This window comes from Linepithema humile, chromosome 1, assembly GCF_040581485.1.
Source record: "Linepithema humile isolate Giens D197 chromosome 1, Lhum_UNIL_v1.0, whole genome shotgun sequence".
Taxonomy (NCBI): domain Eukaryota; kingdom Metazoa; phylum Arthropoda; class Insecta; order Hymenoptera; family Formicidae; genus Linepithema; species Linepithema humile.
Window position 1 is genome coordinate 21397991 of NC_090128.1, and position 13697 is coordinate 21411687.

General features: G+C 40.9%; 1 protein-coding gene across 8 annotated transcripts in view; it reads right to left on the reverse strand.

Moving 5' to 3' along the window:
* exd (extradenticle) overlaps positions 1 to 13697 on the reverse strand; it is a 62553-nt gene that overhangs the window by 42773 nt on the left and 6083 nt on the right. The window lies entirely within an intron of this gene.

The following is a 13697-nucleotide window of genomic DNA, read 5'->3' on the forward strand; positions in this document are numbered from 1 at the left end:
GCAATTAGTTATTTGTGAAAATATTTTGCCTTGTCGGGCAAGCAATCGTGAATCTCGCATATAAACCTCATGAATTTCACAAGTCGCTTCAGTTTACTATGTATTACTGTTCACTATGATAGGGCTATAGAACGGAGAGCATAGAACCAGCTCATTATTCACTTATGCGTTCGCGAAGTTACGAAACCCTGTAAGTATTGTTTTTGCCATCGCGACTCTAGAACTCTGCTCGGAACTTGTGTGTACAGCTGCTAGTTCGCAGAGCCACGGGACGAAAGACGGCATTCATAGCCGTGTCTGTTTTTCTTTTCTTTTTTTTTTTTTTTTTTATTTAAGGCAGCTCTAATGCGCACGTATCAGCGAAACTAGTTAGCCCCGAGTCCACATTGTTACGAGACAATGTGAGGCATGAGAGGGTGGAGCGGTAGATAAAAAGGTCGAAGGTGGTGCTTCACGGACGAGACGCAGCATGAAGAAAAAACGGGGAGAGAAGGGTGGACGGAGGTGGTATTAATAAAGGGTTGCATGTCGACGGTGGAGAGAAAGGGGCAGGCGCGAGAGATGAAGAAAGAAATTCTTATTGCCTGGCAAGTCCGGCTTTTCCGCAATATACAGCGCAGGTGTACCGAATGTGTACCCCTCTCTGCTTCCGCTGCCTCGTCCGTGGAGGGTGGAAACACCCCTCGCACGCATGGTCAGTGCCGTATCCTGTATCCCGAAGACCACCCCCGCCTACCCAGCCACCCCGGCCACTTCGCCTCGTTCAGTAAAATAAACCGGATAGTGTCGATCTTTACGATGGCGTTAAAAAAAAAAAAAAAAAAAAAAAAAAAAAAAAGAAAAAAGAAAAAAAAAAAGGAATATTATTACTTCTATATAATTTCTGTAATAAAATATCGCATTATAGAATAGTTAGAAGTCGTCTTATGTGCAATAAAATAGACATCATTACTTTTAATATGTATGGAAACATTTGTACCCTCTTTTGACTTTTGACGTGTAGTTCGTAATATTGTACGCTATTCTAAAAATATTCGTTATGTAAAGCAAATAGAAACATTTATGACACGGCTATTCATATCTCACGGTAGAGCGCAATGACGATGATAGAGTTTCGCTGATGCAAGAATTCACGAAAGTGCGGGGTATAAGAGGTGTGTTTCACCCGTAGGCACTGTAAAATTGAACGACCGCAGTAATCGATTAAATAAACACGACAGGAAAATGTCTACGCGCGCCAGGCTCTCTCTGGAAGTCTATAAGCCCCGGCGAAACAGGTTCATAACGCTTAATGACTCTATAACCTTGTTTATGCCTAGCGGAAGAGCGACCCTCTGCAACAAACTGGAAACGGACGAGCAGCAAACTCAATCCGTTTCTATTTCACGCGCGATAAGCCGCCGCCGTCACCAGAATATCGAGAGCAAGTTTATAATAAAGTTGGTATAAAAAAATAACAAACAAAAAATTCGTGAAAATTTCCGCAATCAGCTAACTATAATATAAGCATCTATCTCACGCGCGATAAACAAATAGAAATATGAAATCAAATTAGTGCATTCATAATGATATTTATGTTGCAATCGAAAGAGTCGTAATAGACTTGAAAGGCATTAAATCTCTTCAGAAGTAATGTATGTGCGCACGCGAGTGTAAAGTTCTATTTTATTTTAAGAAATTGTTGAATTTCGCGAAATATCGTTATTTCTTGTTTAAAAAGACTCTTGCGAATGATCGGATTTTTTTTTACATCATCCGCGAAGTCGAAAAATTCTGCTGAGCGGAGTATTTCCTTCCCGAGTCTTCGGCCAGCCGAAAGCCCGTTTCCATCGTATCGTCCCTTTTCTCGGGGGTGGGCGAATACGTCGGCCACGGCGTAGAGGGGTATAGGCGGTGAATATAAGAGAGGACGAGAAAGAGAGAAAGAGAAAGAGAAAAGACAGGGGCAGTGTGGAAGGGGTGCACCGGCGTTCCTGGGGGTGGAGGCGCAGGAGGCAACGTGGCGTATTGATCGAGTGGCTCTCGCGTCGAGACCAACACCACTTTCGGGCCACCCGGTATACGTGTAGTGGGTCTGCGTACGTATTATCAAACGTGCGCGTGTGTACATATGTATGAGCCGATGCCTATGTAGCCACGAACTGGCGTACGTCGTATATACAGAGTGCTTCACGTAAAATGATCCCGTCGCGTGTCTTCAAAGATATCAGAGATAAAAAAATATAGAGAAAATGCCAGTGATTAATAAACATCTAGAATAACAAAGTTTAAAACAAAAAGATTACTTTTTAATTCAATTACCGGATGTTTGCGAGATTAAATATTTTTTTCTTCTAAAAAATATATGAATTCCTAATATTTTTTAAATTCGAATATAAAAGAGTTCCCTATCGGAGTTTTGCTAATGAGAAGTCACTCACAAAATTGATCAAAAAATCCGTAATAGATCGGAAGCTGATGCATGTGTAAGAGGTGCAATATATGCGTATTTACACACCGTGAACGAAACTGTACATGCGTTTAGCGCGGAGAATGAGAGGCAATGATTAGAAAATAACTCAGTTGGCGCGTTTCCGTGTACATACGGGCGTGTTGTAAGCGCACGCGCGCAACCACGGGTGTGGATGCTGAAAACACCATGATCTATGGCGTGTGCATCCCCGCGAATAACGCCGAGACACTTGGCCTGGAAAATCTCTGGAGTGCATTCGCGCGGATGCACCGGCGGCAGCCGCATACTATATCCGTGCGCGCAAACGCATAAACGTCAATGAACGGTGTGCACGAAGAAGGGGAAATTACTGCTCTTTCTTTGTCACCCAGTAACTTTCGCTGTGACGCGTGTAGTCTAGGAGTCGTCGACGGCGGCGGGGCAAAAATATCGGCGATTTTCAACGGGCCCCGTTTCTCCGGAGACCCGTGGGAAATTCTCTCCACTGTGAATTTACGAGCCAGCCAGAGTCCCGAAGGACGCTAACGATACTTTGAAACAGTCCGGCTATCGATATTTTTCGCTTGAATAGTTTTCAGCATTAATTAATATATCTTCGATTTCTTTATCGATAAAAATGAATACTTTAACATTAATATGGAATGTAATTTGTCGTAGAAATATCGATAACGCGCACTGAATATCTCCGACTTGCAACAACTCTAGCCACAACGTAGAGTTGGCTAAATTTGTAGCTAAACAACTGATAAAATTGAAAAATCTTTACGTACTTGGTTCGCAAACTAGTGAAATTATTCGAGGCGTATTTGGCAGCAAAACATTCGCGATAAAATCTAACGATAATAGTGCTTGCCCAACGCGCGCTCACGGCTGTAGGACCAATCCCATCAGAAAGATCGAAAGTCGTCGTGGAGGAAAAGGTCAAGGTTCAATTTCCGAGCACGATCTTTCGGGCGATTTAAAATTTAGGATTCCATCAGTATCTAAAGGCCCTTCGGCGAACTCTTTCTACTCAGAATCTCTTCGCGCCAAACAAAATCAGAATGAGAAAATCGTCGAAAGAACGATATCTCTGCGGGAATTCTAACTCCAACCGCGACATATTCTATCTCGTGTTATATTAACTCCACAAATTATGTAAATTTATTTGCTTTAAAAACAGTTAGAACTGCATCTTGTTTAAATAATTGGAGTTATAATATTTTTCGTTTCGGAAAGAAAAAATAAATTGATCAATAAAATAAAGAAGAAAAATTAGAGTAGGGATACTTTTATCACATTCGAAACTATAAACTGATAGAGATCATTGCCAAAATCGACACTTTAAATTTATAGCAGTCTCAAATTCTTGAGAAATTTTCCACGTAGAGACTCGAGTGTCCTCTTTTTAAGGATGGACAGGGTCTTAGAGAGTCTTCTTCGCGTTTTCATGCTAGTGGCTCTCACGGGTACCGTAAACGCACATGTTCCTACCGGTGCATCATCATTGGAAAAACCATCCTCCTCTTTCCTCTCTCATCCTTGCGATTCTTCGTTTTCCAGTTAGCAAAAAAGGTTGTCTCTTATACATGAAACATCACTAGATCAAAGTCAAAGTTCCGGCACGAAACTTTCCACGATACTACACTGCAACTTTGTTACTCGCATAATCCATACATTGCACAGTATACAACCCAAGCAATATTACTGGTCTTCATTAAAGAATGAAGTGTTTTTCTTAGCGTAAATTTGCATTTAAATATTTTTTTCAAATAAATTTGATAAATTAATAGTAATATGCGTGTCTCGCGATAAAATAATTTAGCATTAATCTAATATGAGTGTAAAAAAGGCATATTTTTGTCAGTACAATGGATTGAAAGAAATGTTCTCTCATAGAAGTACTAATGGAGCCATAGACATTAGGCACAACCCATAGATGGGCCAAAGGGGGGCAATCCGTCCCTGAGGAAGGGTGGACGACCGCCACTGTCGGCTCAGCTTCATCCCCACCGAACCCTCGACGAGGAGGAGGGTAAGGCGCTCGATATCAAATCGTGGAAAAACCGTCGGTGGAAATATCGAGGATGGAGTTGAAGACGCATTATTGTGACTTGGCCACATATAGCTCGTATTTTTCTGCCTAAATCTCGATAGATTTTTATCTTTTGCTTTCTTTGGATTTACACATTTCCTATCGAAGATTGAATTTGAGAAATTTGAGAAATAAAAAAAAAAAAAAAAAAATAGATTAACTAAATACTGCTAGCGATAATAAATATGTCAATGTGTTTTCGAAGTTAAATTTAAGAACTACATTTTGGAAATCGCATTATCACCGAACAGCCAACTTTCCTTTATACAGAAAGTTCTGTGCGAGAAATACTTTTTGCGTAATATATTCTGATTTGCGAGCCACCGCTTGATGGCGCTGTATGTGTCATTATTAAAGAATCTTATTAGCGCAACTAAAGCTAAATTGCCAGCAAAGTTGTGCACATTTAAAGCCCTGGTACATGCACATCTGCACACTTTGACACCGGTCTGGTAACGCCGCATATAGAGAGACAAAGCAACCATCCCGCGCTTTGCGGCTGCCAAGACATTTTTCTCGCAGCACCGCTGTGCATGCATAATGTATGCACATACAAGAAAAGAAGGGCTGGCTCTGCGGCATACTCCTTACGCGACGAGAATTCGAAATCCTTCGCCGTGACAATTTTTCTCACCGTCTCTACCTCTCCCCTGAATATGGTCGTCTGGACCATCTAGCAACTCTCTCACGTAAAAATGTCGAAATCAACAATATGATACCACGATTACATTTTTACTTTGCGAGGTAAAGAGTCTCCGAGATTTTTCGTCGGTCTTTTCTCATTCGAAATAAAAAATGCATGGAAGGAATAATTATGAATGACAACTGTCTCGCTGCGATATTTAGAGTTGACGCCCCGAAATATATAATCGATCCAAACAGTTAACACAAGAACATCCACAAAGTGTCCCAGATTTTTGGTTGTATTTTTTTTTTTTTTTACTAATGTGAAATTATGAAACGTCAAACTGACGCGTGTGTTTATTTCATTCCGATGTCGGTAAAAAGATATTGTATCAAATGTTACTCGTAATAATTTTGTCGGATGCGCCGAAAGCAAACGTAAAGGATCGCCAGTGACGCAACCAAGTGTCGAGGCGCCCTGCGTTCTCTCTCGAATCAACTGTCATATTCGAGGAACGGCTCTCGGCCGGCGTTTCTGCGGCAGACACACGGGACCTGTTGCTGTCGAGTTTACGGTGTTTTTACGAGCGACGTTACAGCCACCCCTGAGTATGAGGGTTGAACACACCCTAGCCGTAGAAACGATATCCCTCTCTTCATTGCCGACACCTATGCGAGCACCATCGTGGAAAAGAGAAATAGAGAAAGCGAGAAAGCGAAAGAGCAAGACGAGAAGTGCGAAAGAGAAAACGGCCGTTTGCCTATTTCTCCTTCGCAACGACGTGTCGCGAATAATGACTTTAATTATCGCTAGACGAGTAAATCCAAACAGCCGCACAATTTTCAAGCGTTATTCTAAACATAAAATAAAAGTTAAGAAGAGTTATTGCAATCATAAAGTGACGAGAAGCTCTCCTCAAAAACAGTTGGAATAATTAATATATGATGAGAATTTTTACCGAGAAATTGCTGCAATCATTATTCAGTGTTTCTATAGTCACCACTTTCTATTTCATACTATCTATCCGATTATAATCGTACGAAAACGAGCCAACGCATTTTCATCCTGGCGTCTCGAAGTGAATTCCTTGGGGAATCAAACGGTGAAAAAAACAAAGTTCGGGAGAGAGATTCCGCGACGATAGCCAAACACGTGCGGATACGACTAAGAAGGAACGCTATAGGAGCACCATGGCGGTTCCGTGCTGACTTCCGGCGCGTACATGAGAGGATGGGTCGACGTTAAAACAAGCGGTAAGTTTCGCGAGAGTTGCTAAAGTTTCTCCTGGTCGTCGTAGCTGGGATGAAAGTTTCCAACTACACGGAGTTTTGTCTCGCGCAATTAGAAGTTCTCTGTATTATTCATAGCTGACGTCGCTTTCTACCTCATTCCTCCTGCTCTACTCCACGTTCTTCTCTTCTCATCGCTTTTCCGCCCTCTCTCCTCCAGTCTCTCGCTTTTTCTCTTTCTCTCTCGTCCATTCACGTCGGTGCATGTACCGCGCCGCTTCTTCGTAACGCGCAGAACTCAAAGACCACCGCGGTGAGAAGCGCAAGTCGCGTACGGTTCATGAATTTTAATGAAATCTCCGAGCCCGAGATGGAAGCTTCTTTGCGTTTCCTCTCGCCCTGCTGCGTCGCCTCTTTCCTCTCTCGCTCTTTTATCCGCCGGCACCTCTCGCTTTATGCGTCCGTCGCAAGTATCTTCTCCGCTGCTCTATGCATCGTCTCGTAAATGGCGTGCACATTGCATCGTCGCAAAAACAAGAAAAGAAACAGCTAATATATCGAAATGTATTCCGACTATTAAATATTACACAATTAATAATAAATAATAATAAATTAGTTCAGTTATCACTGAATCAAAGATTAAAATTATGCTCATAAACATTGTTTTAAAATATAAAGTATCGAGAGAATTAATGCAAAGCATAATGACGTTAGAGTCGACGGGAAAGAAACAATATTAAAGTCGGCCTCCAATTTAATTCGCGATAAAATTATGCCCGATATATTCCTTCGATGACGGACGACGGGGAAAGGGGAAGGGCTTGCATTGAGGATGAGCTGTCACTCTCCTGTCATCTGGTACTCCGACGGAATTGGAATGGAGTTAGATCAATGATAACGCTCGCATTTGCGCACGGTGGAGTAAGTGGCGTCCACACGTACACACAAGCGCACACGTGCGCCCGCGCGCATAATCGCAGGCTTCTTTTCGACGCGAATAGACAGTGGCGATTGTGAGATCGTCGCGTGTCTGAAGTCGCTTGCATATATGGAAACGAGACAGTATGATACTTATTTCGCGTCGAGGCACAAGGTTATTGTTATCCCCCCTCGAGGGTGGCACGCCACTCACTTGTCACTTCGGATCTCTACTTGAAGAAGAATATAAGAGGGAAAGCCAGAAAACGTGCTAGACGAAAGTGGAACTTTGACGATAGAGTCGTGAGTTACATCTCGTCAGAATACTAACATTATTTTTGCATTAGAAAAGATAAAACTTAACACAAAACATAAGAATATAAATGTAATATACGCCAATTTAAATTTATCCGTGTGAAAATAAAATTGCGAATTACAATTAACGGAGCTGTCTTTTGTAGAATCCATTTTTGGGATAAAGCATAAGTCAATAGTGGTTTTCGCGTTTATTTTTGACGAAGGTAACGAGATGAGCAAAACAAAAGATAAATTTCTTAGGGGGCGAGAACGATGATAGGCGAGTAGCAGAAGGAGTGATTGGAAGTCGGATAGTGGAACGCTGTTGCTCGGAAGAAGGCAGGGCGAGCTTAGATCCCAGCGGGGACGAAAAGGGCCTAACGATCCCGAGGTACGAGCTTCTCCTCGCCCCATACAATCTCCATAGAATTACCATACGATTAAGAGAACGCCGGCCGACGACGCGCGTATAGGAGCGTCGAGAGTAGCCCTCGAGAGTCTTCCAATTAGCCTCTCGAAAGATCACTCTGCCTCTCTCATCCACACCAAGAAATGTGTTGTATGCCCTGGTTGAGATAATCTAAGATCTGTGACTGAACTGGCGCTCCGATAAATCAAATCCAGAAAAAACACAAGGCGCGCGTGTATCTGTTGTACGATTTACACAAGTGAAGATTATTTTAGCTAAACGCGCGCGCGTGACACGCCGTCCCAGTGACACGGGAATAAAATTAATTTACATTGGTATGAAATATTATTTATAATTAATCAGTTGAGATAAAGATTTCACAAACTTCGAAAGCGACGGTCTCATATTACTGAGCATCATCTTCCTTTTAGTTATGCAAATGATTTGTGGGGGAGCACTCTCTCTCGTCCGTAATTCGAGCTTCGTGATTTGGAATGAGTGTACTCTAAAATAACGCGCGTGCGACACGCGTGAACACGTAGATACACAAGGCGAATTTATATTATATCGCGACAACACAAGCCGCTTTCCCTCTCTTTTTCTCATTCCCTCTTGCTCGGTTTACGAGCTTATTTTACTGGATTTTTATGATATAACGTACCCGCACCTAGCTCGAGCTCAAAGTTTATAGGTTTGTGAGATTTTATCATGGCGTAACGTACGGTTAAATCGACCTCTTGCGTTCGTACACACTCGTTACCACACGCGCCCGGCGTGTCACACGCACGACGAATTTCGTAAAGCGGCCCTCTCGCCGCTAGATGGTTTATCATACATTTTGATGACCCGAGTGGATTTGTTTATTTAACGAAAATGCGGGCTCTCTCCGGACCAGAAACATTTTCACGTAATAACGACAAAAAAAGATATTATTTTAATGAAGCTTACCATCCACCTTAAATTAAAACACTGAATAAATAAAAGCACGCTATCGCCGCGAGAGCAATGACTATAACGACGACTTCCGGTCAGCAACTCAGTGCAATTAAAGCGACTTAAATGCAATTCCGTTAACGGTACTACGCAACTGTCGTGTACGACTTGACAGCACAATAGCTCCTTATTCTCTTTCCGTCTCTCTCGGATGCTTCCTTTTATTTCCTTGTATCAGTACCGCAATAAGTCTCGTACGCACTTGAAAGTTCGTTCTCACGTAATCTACTTCTAAATTATACATATACCTATTGGCTACGACATGTCAATATAAATAAAGACAATTCGAATAAAGAAAAGAAAATCCGTGATGATGATTTTCGGCACTTGCTGCTAATAAAGTTTGAAGTAATAGCGCTCGCGCTAACTCCCGCGAACAATGTGTGCTTACGTTATCTGCAAACAGGCATTACGGTAATTTTGCTACCTGATAATACGACCGCCGCGCCTTTATCAGCATCTATAGGTACACAATGCATAATAACTCGTCGCATATCGCAGCCGTCTTTTGCCCGTCGCTGCGAACCACTTCGCGCATCGTAATTACCGAACATGTGACGCGTAATCGCCCGAGTTAATTAAAGCGACTCATGAGAATCAACAAGGCTTGCTTTCTGCAGAAGAGAAATGCACGGTAACAAATGCACTCGTTAAGAAACATTGCTTGCCCTATGCTAACAAAAGGGAGTATACACTTTCGGAGTTACCGCGCGAGCATGTGAGTTTTTGTAATAAAGCAGCGCGCGCGGGTGCGTTACAGCGGGTTCTCTCGAATCGGACAAATCTCGTTAGTCGACTTCGTAAAGTTCAAGATTTGAGAGAATGAGACGAAGAGAGAGAGAGAGAGAGAGAGAGAGAGAGAGAGAGAGATAAAGAGGAGACCACGGGCCGGTTCACCTTGGGATGCTGGGATGCTGGAATGCCCCATCTCCCATGCTCCTATCTGCATGCAAGAACCGGGGAGAAGAAGAGACAGAGATGAAAAGACGATAGAGAGAGAAAGGAGAGAGAGGGGGAAGCATAGAGAATAAGAAGAAAAGGAAAGCAAAGCTAGGGGAACGGCATTCCAGCTGGAGCCAGAATAAGCGGCATCAACCTCTTGAAAACCCCGAAGCTGCGTTTCATATATTGTGATAATAACAGAAAATACGCAAAATTGACCTTCTTTTAAAATAAATTATACTTTACCGTTATCAACGGACATTTCTAAATTTCACAATGTAAAACCTTGCGGTAAATTTGTATTTCTCTCTTCTTCTTTTATCGAAACACTGCACTTTAAACAATTTTAATGACAATCACGTAACGATATCTAACAGAAAAAAATATGTGCAGAGAGTATTTTTAATCGTTTACATCACAGAATCGCGGAGTGTTTATTTGGCATGCTAAAGCATGTTTGATGTCCACGTAATAAATGGAAACAAAACCATTAATTACGGGTAGATAAAAGTAGGGATGCATCCAGCGTGAAATCAAAGCAATTCTGTACAATCAAGGACAGCCGGTTACAGTCAAATGCGATGCACGCAAGATGTGGCCTCAGTTTCGTTTCACCTTTCGGACTGATATTAACGTACGATGCACCGTATCGCAGAAGATTGTTAGATAAAATTTGCAGAACAAATTCGTTGCTTATAATAAAATCAAACATTTCTTCAATTGATTACTTCGATTAAAGGATGTTTTTCCAAAAGGGAGAATGTTATATTGAAAAGATATCGGGCAACGGCACATAACAATAAAACTGAGAAAAGACCGAGAGACACGTACTGCACGTTGTGTATAGACACAAGAATATTTTCGAACAAAAATAGAATTACTATTGGCCGGCAGCCAAATTGAATATAGATTTTTAATTGTTGGTATTGCGATTATTTCAGAATTGCCAACTCGAGGATAAGCGCCACGGCGGCGCTGTTCTATGATTGTATAAATCATAAATAAATTGACAGATAAACTATCTGCACTCTAACGACCTATGTATCCGAACACATGCAAATTAATGAAATGTAGGTGCGTTATATGCACAATGACGAACCGTAAGTAAAGTCAGCCAATCAGAACGCGCGCCGCCCGAAATCAATATCAGCCGATCCGTGATTAATGGCAGCTACGCGGAATTATTATTCGGCCGAATTATCTGTTTGCTCGCAAATTAATTTTGTTTTATCGGCGTTTGCGCGTGCTGAAAAGTTTATGATTCGGCAATTCGGCACTTAATAATTATCGAAATGACTATATTTGTGCGATCAGGTAAGTTTTTGATCTTTACGTCTCGACACTCTCTCCGAGTTTTTGATGCAATGCATGGAGGATTATTATGCAGCTGGTCTATTGCAGCGAAAAGTCCACATGGGAGGACAAAAAAAAGGGATCGGGGCCACAGTTGAAAGACGAGTCGAGAAATCCCGTGGATTTCAGGCCTGTCTCCGTCCCTCTTTTGGTATTCGAGATCTACGGTTGTCCCGCGGGAAATCGTCCTGAGCGGTATGCCGCTTGAAACAGGTTTTCAAATATCAGTGTGCTACAGAAGAAAAGCGCCTTTTCCAATTTGACCATGACAAATCATACTCGAAGGTTGACTGATTTCTAAAAGCTTGATCGATTATCAAACAAGTAGAAAAGTCCAATAACGCGAATTAAATGAATCGCATAGTCTCATAATCACATCAAAAGTTTTAACGTTAAATGCGGTCATCCAATTTTTTGTTTATAATAAGATATCGAGTTGAATTTTGCTTTCGAGGTCTCTTACTGTAACCATTATGATTATGATGATAAAACAAAAAATCTTATCAATTTTTTGCATCATACTTCGAAATAAATCGGCGCCATGTTATTGCTTGTGTTCCAAGTATAAATTGATAAATCACGTCGAAAAATCTTTTATAAACTATTCTATTGCATATAAGCTGTAGTACGTAAAAAAATTAATTTGCTCTTCAACATATAATGCAAATAAAATTTATATTTCTGACGTAATTCAAAATCAATTTTAATATGGTTCTAGTGTGAAAGATCCGAAGAAGTGAGCACTGTTTTTTATATTACATTTAGGATCGCAATATAGCTTTCACGTAATGGCGCAGAATCCGAGTTCTCGCAGAAATTAACGGCGAATCGTGCAATAAAAATCGCATATTACGCGTAATGCCGCGACAACTGTCGATAAAATAAAGGAGTAAGTCCCAGCTGCCGAAAAGATCGGTCTCACCTTGCGTATGGTCCTGATCCAAAGTTATCTAAACGCCGCGCGCGAATAAGCGAGTAAATGCGAGAGCCGATTATATTAAATGGCAGGTAAAATGGTCTGCTTAACATAGCGTTTATCAATTCTTCTCGGTTTAATACTTTTTCACTACCTCGTCAGCCATCGCCCATAAACTCAACGACTATCTCGCGTCTCTCTTCTTCTTGCAACGTAAGAAAAAGACAAGACGAAAGAGCTCTCGATACATATTTCCACGTTAACTGCATTGCACTGCATGTGCAACTGAGCCCATAAAACTTTACTAAAAGATTTTAAAACATCCAAAAGATTAAAACAGAACTGTTAAAATAATTTCATCATCTTAAATGCTCATTATATTACGAGTGTAACGCCTTTTTTATTTATGATAAATTGGAATCGAGTTTTCTCTGCTTCTTTTTCCTTGCTTTCCTCCCATCGTCTCATTATTACGTTAAAAAATGAAATGTTCGAATCATCAGCCTCTCTAATGCAATTCGTGTCGTGTATTTAATCTTTTTTCTTCTTTCGATAATAGTATTAATTTAATGAAACTCTAATGAAAGCCAAAGCTAAATTATTAATGACGGTGAGAAATATAAGAGTAATAAAAAGCACATTATACAAACAGTGATTTTACTATATTAGCAAAATAAAATCGCATTTGCATTATTCCAAAAATAACCAGTAGCAATCTCGCTTTCTCTTTCGTGTCACAAAAAATTATCATCTTTTTTTTATCATGAATGCACCCGATATCCTTTTCGAATATTACTCAAATGGCGTGACGTTACATAAAACATGAAATGTCGTTGCTGACGTCATAGCTCGCGCTCCAACACTTTCATGGCATGCGTGTGTTGCGTAAATAAATCGTGCGTAATAAAATGTGTGTATGCGCGTACACACATTTTATGAAAGAGGGTAGTTTAGCATAAAAAGCATTGTATACTCCTGTCACTTCTATCGGACAACGAATACTTTTGACGTAGCCAGCAACCCCCTAAATGATCTTCTTCAGTACCTTTAGTCATTTCTCTTTCTATCTATTTATATCTCCATGTCCTTTCCTGATCATCTTTTAAAAATAATTGCACGTTTTGTGGTATCTTGATCCACGCGTAAAAGCAACCCAAACATCACGTAAAAATTATGTTTATGGGTTTCGAATAGATGCAAGGGTCGCATAAGTTGTCGAAGGGAGCATAAATGTGGCTTGTGTTATTCTAGATAGAGATCTCTCCCATTTTCTCGATTTCGGCCTACTATACTTATAAATCATAATGCCAGCTATTTACTCGTTATGCTTGTTTCGAGGTTTGAATTTAGGACTCGCAACTTGCGATGCTGCCAATTTATTGCGGTTTTTTTTAAAGACTAACACGTGTGCAATGTAAAAAAGTATTGAGATTATAGTAGTTTAATCGGATCCTAGCTAAAAACGCAATTTAAAAATCAATTCCAAACA